Below are 6789 nucleotides of genomic sequence, written 5' to 3'. Positions count from 1 at the left end.
CTCCAAAATTTTTTTTTAAATGGCTGACCTCTAACAATGTGTACAAAAATATAAAATGTAAATAAAAAGTACAAACATAGTCTAGCTGGTGACATGGTGGTTAAGGGGCTAAATCTCACATGGCTGGCTATAGGATTCAAATCCTGGACCAAGAGTCTTGAAAACCATGTCAGGTGTATGTGTATGTGTGCCCCAAATCCTGAAAGATGGGAGACATGAAGGAGAAAGGATTGTGGCATGATCATTCCCCATGGAGGTTGCTTTCTCACTTTCTGTCTCTATGGTGAACATATACACTCTCTGGTAAAAAAATAAATAAAATAAAATTTCCTTTAAGCAATACTTTTAGGAGAAAAAGCAATGTCTTGAAAATTTTGGTTCTTTTATCCTCCCCCATAACAAATTCAGGTTGTGGTTTGGGTTGGGTGGAGGAGAGTGCGTGTCAACTGCGGGTGGCACCCATGGTGGGCCCCAGGCAGGCCTCTACATGAAAGCAACCAAGCTTAGATTCTGAGACAGGAAGTGGGGGGTGAATAGGTCATGGTGGCTTTTCTTAAGTTTAACTTTTCCTTTTTTTGTTGTTGTCTAGTCATTCTTATTGGTCTTTTGCTTCTTGGCAGTGATATCATCATCCTCATCTTTAGATGCCCGTCTGCTATAGTTGCCTCAGCCACCTCATCTTCATCTCCATCCTCTTCCCGAACCTCTTATTCACTTCATTGTCAGCCTCCTGCTCCCCATTAGCAGGGACATCTCTTCCATTCTCTGCCTCCTCCACAACTTCCTTCTTTGTCTTTAGTGGCGATCTCAGAGCTGGTGTTCAAATCTCTTGTGGTGGGGCAGCTGGGGATCTGATACAGTGGATTAAAAAGAGAGCGAGAGTTCAAGGACTTTGGTGAAAAAGATGCAAGAGTCCTGGGCAGTGGCATTCAGTTTTCCCAGAAGCCAGACCCCAAGTTTTCTTCTCTTTTTTTGTTTATTTTGTTTTGTTAGAGGGCATATGTGCTCACTACAGAGAGAGGGAAAGACAGAGTGAAAGGGAAAGTGAGAAAGCAACTCGTGTGAGGAATGGTCGTGCTGCAATCCCTTCTCTTCCATTTTCCCCTCTTTTTGGATTTTGGGCACTCATACACAAGTACTCAGTCTGTCTACCAAGCTCCAGGGTCCAGAGCTTGAACCCTGTGGTAGGCCATGTAGGATACAGCTGCCTTAATCACCAGGCCACAGAGCAGGTCTTCATGTTTTCTTTTTTTTTTTTTTTTTGGAGAGATTTTCACTGTAGGGCGCTTGCGCTCGCCAGACAGACAGAGAGAGACATAGAGACAGAAAGGGAGAAATCACCCCCCAGGGGGGATGGTCACACCGCAATCCCTTCTCCTCCATTCTCCTCTCGGGATCTTGGGCACGCACACACACGCGCCCAGCGTGAGTTCCAAGCCACCGGGTCCGGGACACGAACCGCGGTCGACCACGTGGGAGTCCAGCGACATAGCCATTACGCTAACTGCTGGTTCCCCATGTTTTCTTTTTAATAAAGAAAATGGAGGCATCTGAGGGCTAAAGAAATGTCTCCAAGGAAGGAAGGAGAGAGAAAATTGGGAACACAAAATACAAATGGTGCCTCGATAACTTTTCTTTCCTAAGCCTTCCCTCCTGATCTTGAGCTGCAATTAACTGATTTAAATTCATCACTCACAACTTACCCATCAAGCCAGACTCAATTGGTGCTGTCATTATTGAGTGCTTGCCATGTGTCATAATCATATGAATGAACTCAGTCTTCACAATAAACCTGGGAAGGGGGCCAGCAGGTGGCATTGTGGTTAAGGTGCTAGATTCCACATGGCTAACCATGGTTTGAGTCCCAGACTTGACAACTTGAAAATCATGTTGGGTGCGTATATGTGCATGCTCAAAACAGAGAAGGGATTATGATGTGGCCCTCTCCTCTGGGGAGTGATTTCTCACTATCCCTCTCTCTTTCTCTCCAGTGAGTCCATGTGCTTTATGTCAAAAACCTTAAAAAACAAAACAAAATGAAACCTGGGAAGGAGGTGCTATTCTTATTCCACATTTACCAGGGAACTGAGGGGCGCAAGTTTGCTTGCTGGAGAGCAGTAGTATAGGGATTCGCACTTGGCTCCAAATGACTACTGAGCCTTTTCCTCAGCCTCTGGTCCTGTCTTCATAGATGCCTCTAATGTTCTTCAGGTCTATGAATAGATTACTCCAGGTTTCCTAGGACTTTTAAGAAGTGTGATGAGGTGGAAGGACAGGGTCATGGAAGAGGTAATTATATCCAACAGTCCTAATCAAGGTAACTCTGACAAGGGCCCATCCCTCAATTTTAAGTCTCTTCCGTGGTCATGTGACTGAACTGTACCCAATCAGAATTGGTGAATGGAAATGATCTTTGCGTTTCTTTAGGGGAAAAAAAAGGGGCGGGGGTTAAGACTTCCCCTTTGCCCTTGTTCCCCTCTGCAGCCTGGGGAACAGTCTTGGACCACATAGTAGAGGGTGATGCATATAGAATGTAGAACCTCCATCAGGAATTTGGATTGTGACAACCAGCACCTGCTCCGCTCTCAGTTGGTCCAGCCCAGACCCTTAGGTGGGAGACAAAATAACTCTGGTTTGTGTCATTGTAATCTTGGGTTAGCTATCAGAACATAATTTATAGTTGAACTAAGGTCAGCCACAAAAAAAAAAAAGGTGTGAATGGAGTGCTATGGAAGCTCTGAGAAAGAATAACTATGTACTAAAGGATTAGTAGTGATCTTTCCCATGTGTCTGTGTCAGCATGAGTGTAGATAGGAAGGAGAGTTTGAGAAAATATGTTATCTAGGGACCAGCAGTTAGCGTAATGGCTATGTCGCTGGACTCCCATGTAGTCGATCGCGGTTTGCTTCCCGGACCCGGTGGCTTAAAACTCACACCGGGCGCGTGTGCGTGCATATTCGAGATCCCGAGAAGAGAATGGAGGAGAAGGGATTGCAGCATGGCCATCCCCCCTGGGGAGTGATTTCTCTCTCTCTGTCTGTCTGGCGAGCGCACGCACCCTATGGCAAAAACCTCTCAAAAAAAAAAAAATGGTATCTACATAAATGGTGCAGATGATCAATTTTCTTTGCTTTTTGGAGTATGTTTTTCTTTACCTGTAGATGTCTCTTACCGAGTGATTTTGTTTCAATTTAACACTAATTTATTGAATTGAATGATCTAAATATGTATAGCTATGGAAAGATGTGGTAGACCCAGAGCTACGTATTAATATTCCAGGGGCAGGATGAGCCAAAAGTAGGATTTTGTTCTTTTGTCTTGTCTTCTATGTCCATTTGCATCCTATTTGTATATTTTCAGCAAATTTGAGAAAAATAAAGATCATGCACACTGTAGGCTGGCACAGATGAAAGGTTTAGAACTCTGAGAGGTTGCTTTAAAGTTACCGCTTACTGTAGTCAAATAAGAAATATCCTACCAAGTCCATAGAATCTATGTTAACCCATTCCAGGCATTTTAGTTAGCCTCTGTCCATATCTATTCAAATGAGTTTTTTTAAAAAGAAAATACATAATTTTGCTATGCCTTAGTCTGCTTTCTTCACTTATAAGTGTGTATCAATAATTTTATCTTCACTATTTGAAAATTATGTGCAGAACTAATTAGCTCAATATAAAAAAAAGATTCTTACAAATCAACATAACAAAACAATGATGAAAAGAAAATGTGAGAGTTGATTTTTTTTTTTCTTTTTTCGGGGAGAGGTTTTTGCTATAGGGTGCATGCGCTTGCCAGAGAGACAGAGACAGAGAGACAGAAAGTGAGAAATCACCCCCCAGAGGGGATGGCCATGACACAGTCCCTTCTCCTCCATTCTCCTCTTGGGATCTTGGGCAAGCATGCACACTAGCCCAGGGTGAGTTTAAGCCGCCAGGTCCAGGACTCGAACCACGGTCAACTACATGGAAGTCCAACGACATAACCATTACACTAACTGCTGGTCCCACATGCCAGAAATTCTGAAAAGAGAATGGAGGAGAAGGGATTGTATTGTGGCCAGCCCTGCTAGGAGGTGATTTCTCACTTTGCCTCTCTCTCTGGCAAGCACACACATCTTATGGCAAAACAGAACCAAAAAAAGGAAAGAAAAAAAGTGCGATGATACCAGCTTTGGTGATGGTGTGGAAGAAGCAAGAACCTTCACACATGTAGGTCTGGGGGGGAATTCTGACACACATGTAGATGCAGGAAAATTACAAGCTACATTTCCCAGATTCCCTTAGAGGGACCTGAGTTGAATTCTGCTAATAGTTTGAGCTTTAGGAGGCAGAAGAGGGAGCCATACTTCTGCTGCTTCAGTTGGCAAAGGCTGTCATGGCTGTGACTGGTGTTTTTGCATGGAGACGGATTGTTTTGGCTTTCTGACTACAGCGAGCCCTATGCTTGAAGTTAGAAGTTGAGGCGGCAGCTTCACAATTTGGGAAGGATTTCCCTTTTTGAAAAGGCAGTAGTTTTTTAGTGTTTTTGCTTGCTCGTTTGTTTTAAAAGAGCTATTTTATTTTATTTATTATTATTTTTAAATGTGCTATACGGTGCGTGCGCTCACGAGCGAGAGGGAGAGAGAGAGAGAAAATGAGAAAGCAAGGGGCTGGGTCTGAGATGTGAACTGCAGTCAGCCATGTGGGCCCAGTATCTTAACCACCACGCCACCTGCTGGCACCAGCAGTACTTCTTTCAAGGACTAGGTCTGCAGTATGGCTCTTGAAGTCATCCCATCTCTCAAGAGCCAATCTAGAGTGAATCTTTCAGGGATGACTTTAAGAACCTTAAAAGAACTACTGCCAGGGCCAGGCAGAGAGTGTGATGGTTAAGGCACTAGCCTCCCACACAGCTGACTGTGGTTCGAGTCCTGAATCTGACGGTTTGGTTTACTTTCCCTTGCCCTCTTTCTCTGGTGAGTGCACGTGCCCTGGAGCAAATGAAAAAGTGTTATGTTTAGAAAAACTCTTTAGAAATTAAATAAGAGACATGAATGTCACATTATATATAATCTTACTCAAATGTAAAGATGATTCCTTGAAGGTATAATATGTACAGGAGCAGTACACAGGGCTTTCGGGGTTAATGAGTAAGAAACAGGCACTGTTCTCCAGAGCTGCACGACTCAGCAGCCTTGACGACCACATATGAAAATCCTTCTAACATAAAGCATATCATGTGATAATTGATCCAAAGTGCAAAGCAAGAACAGGGGAGAAGAAACTAATTCTCGTTGTGAATGGGGAAGAGGTTTTACAGTACTGCTGGGCTTCGGGGGGGCAGAGATTATGCTCAGAACTAATTTTTATTAAATCTTTTCTAATCTGGTATTTGAGGATCTTTTGACATTTGCTGTTTTCTACGTGTAGCTGCTGTGCTAAGCGATTTAATGCAATGTTTTATTTACAGCTCCCAACAACTCTAAGGAGGAGGTCAGATTTTTCTCCTTTTACAGATAAACTGAAGCATAGCAATGTTAAGAAACTAACCCAAGGTCACATAGCTAGATTCAGGTCTGCTCGGCTCCAGAGCCTGGGCTTGTAACTACCATGTTATAGTTAGAAAAAGGAGATTTTTGAGCATGTTGGGAGGCAGGGGTGTAAGAGTAGGCTGGTGCTAGATAATAACAATTATGTAGGGACTAGAAGATGGCATAACGGTAATGTTGCTGGACTCTCATAGTTGACCACAGTCTGTCTGAGTCCTAGACCCAGCGGCTTGAAACTCACACCAGACGCATGTGTGTATGTGTCCAAGATCCCTAGAGGAGAATGGAGAAGGGATTATGGCGTGGCCATCTCCCTGGGGAGTGATTTCTTGCTTTCTGTCTCTCTGTCTTTTCAGCGAGTGCCCGTATATAATAACAATGTATGTATTCTAGTGCCCGTATATAATAACTATGTATGTATTCTAAGCATGTATCACATATAAGACACCATGCGAAATTACCCTTCTGTTCTGCTTGCCTGGCAAACCCCCCACCTTGGTGAGGTCTAATTTTCCACCTACCCTGTATCTGAGCAGCTGACTGTGGTGGAGGAAAAATTAGGGCAATGAACCTCAGGTACCTCATGATCCTGCTGCAGCTCCCCACTTCAGTGGTTTACCAAATGTGGGCTCCCTGCCAGCAGCATGCACAAAGACATCACTTGGGGGCTTGGAAAAAATGCAGGTATCCAGAGGAGACAGGAAATGGGGAGATGCTGTGCAACAGATTATGGAAGATGAAAAAGTTCTAGGGATCTGTGTTTAACACAGTTCTATTACAGTTAACAATACTTTATTGGGCACTTAAAATTTTAAGAGGGAGTCAGCAGTGGTTGAGTGCCATGTATAAGGAGCCCAGATCGCACATGGCCAACTGTGGTTTGAATCGCTACCCTAGGAGGCTTGGAAAACGTGCTCTGTGTGTGTGTGTGTGTGTGTGTGTGTGTATGTATGTGTGTGCTCGCACACACACATATGTGCATGAGTATGCCTAGGAAAGGATTGTGGTGTGAGTGTGCCCCATTGCAGGTGCTTTCTCTCTGGACAGTGCAAGGCACCCTTTGGTAATCAAGAAAAAATAAGTTGTTAGAGAATGCCCAGCTGCAGTGGCCCAAGAGGGCACTGTTGAGGTGGCTGAGACTGCCTGGGATGCCTGGGTTCCATTTGTAGACCAACCTAGGTGCACCTGTCGTCCTGTCTAAAAGGAAAGCTAGGCAGGATAACTAATATGGAAACTGCCAAAAATACCTCTATATTTCCCTC

At 43.9% G+C, this 6789-nt stretch overlaps 1 protein-coding gene and 1 long non-coding RNA gene across 2 annotated transcripts in view; one reads left to right on the top strand and one right to left on the bottom strand.

The window, feature by feature from the left end:
* Positions 1-266: 266 nt before the first annotated feature.
* ANKRD16 (ankyrin repeat domain 16) overlaps positions 267-6789 on the bottom strand; it is a 34947-nt gene continuing 28424 nt past the window's right edge. The window contains exon 8 of the mRNA XM_006150063.3: positions 267-851. The gene's annotated coding sequence lies outside the window, so the exon portion shown is untranslated. The remainder of the gene's footprint in view (positions 852-6789) is intronic.
* The window catches only part of LOC102469129 (uncharacterized), a 15579-nt gene continuing 11306 nt past the window's right edge, over positions 2517-6789 (top strand). Inside the window, exon 1 of the long non-coding RNA XR_334767.3 lies at positions 2517-2611. This is a non-coding gene — a long non-coding RNA (uncharacterized LOC102469129). The remainder of the gene's footprint in view (positions 2612-6789) is intronic.

This window comes from Tupaia chinensis, unplaced genomic scaffold, assembly GCF_000334495.1.
Source record: "Tupaia chinensis unplaced genomic scaffold, TupChi_1.0 Scaffold000275_1, whole genome shotgun sequence".
NCBI classification, from domain to species: Eukaryota; Metazoa; Chordata; class Mammalia; order Scandentia; family Tupaiidae; genus Tupaia; species Tupaia belangeri.
Note: the sequence above shows the minus strand (reverse complement) of the source record. Positions and strands in the feature narration are given on the sequence as shown.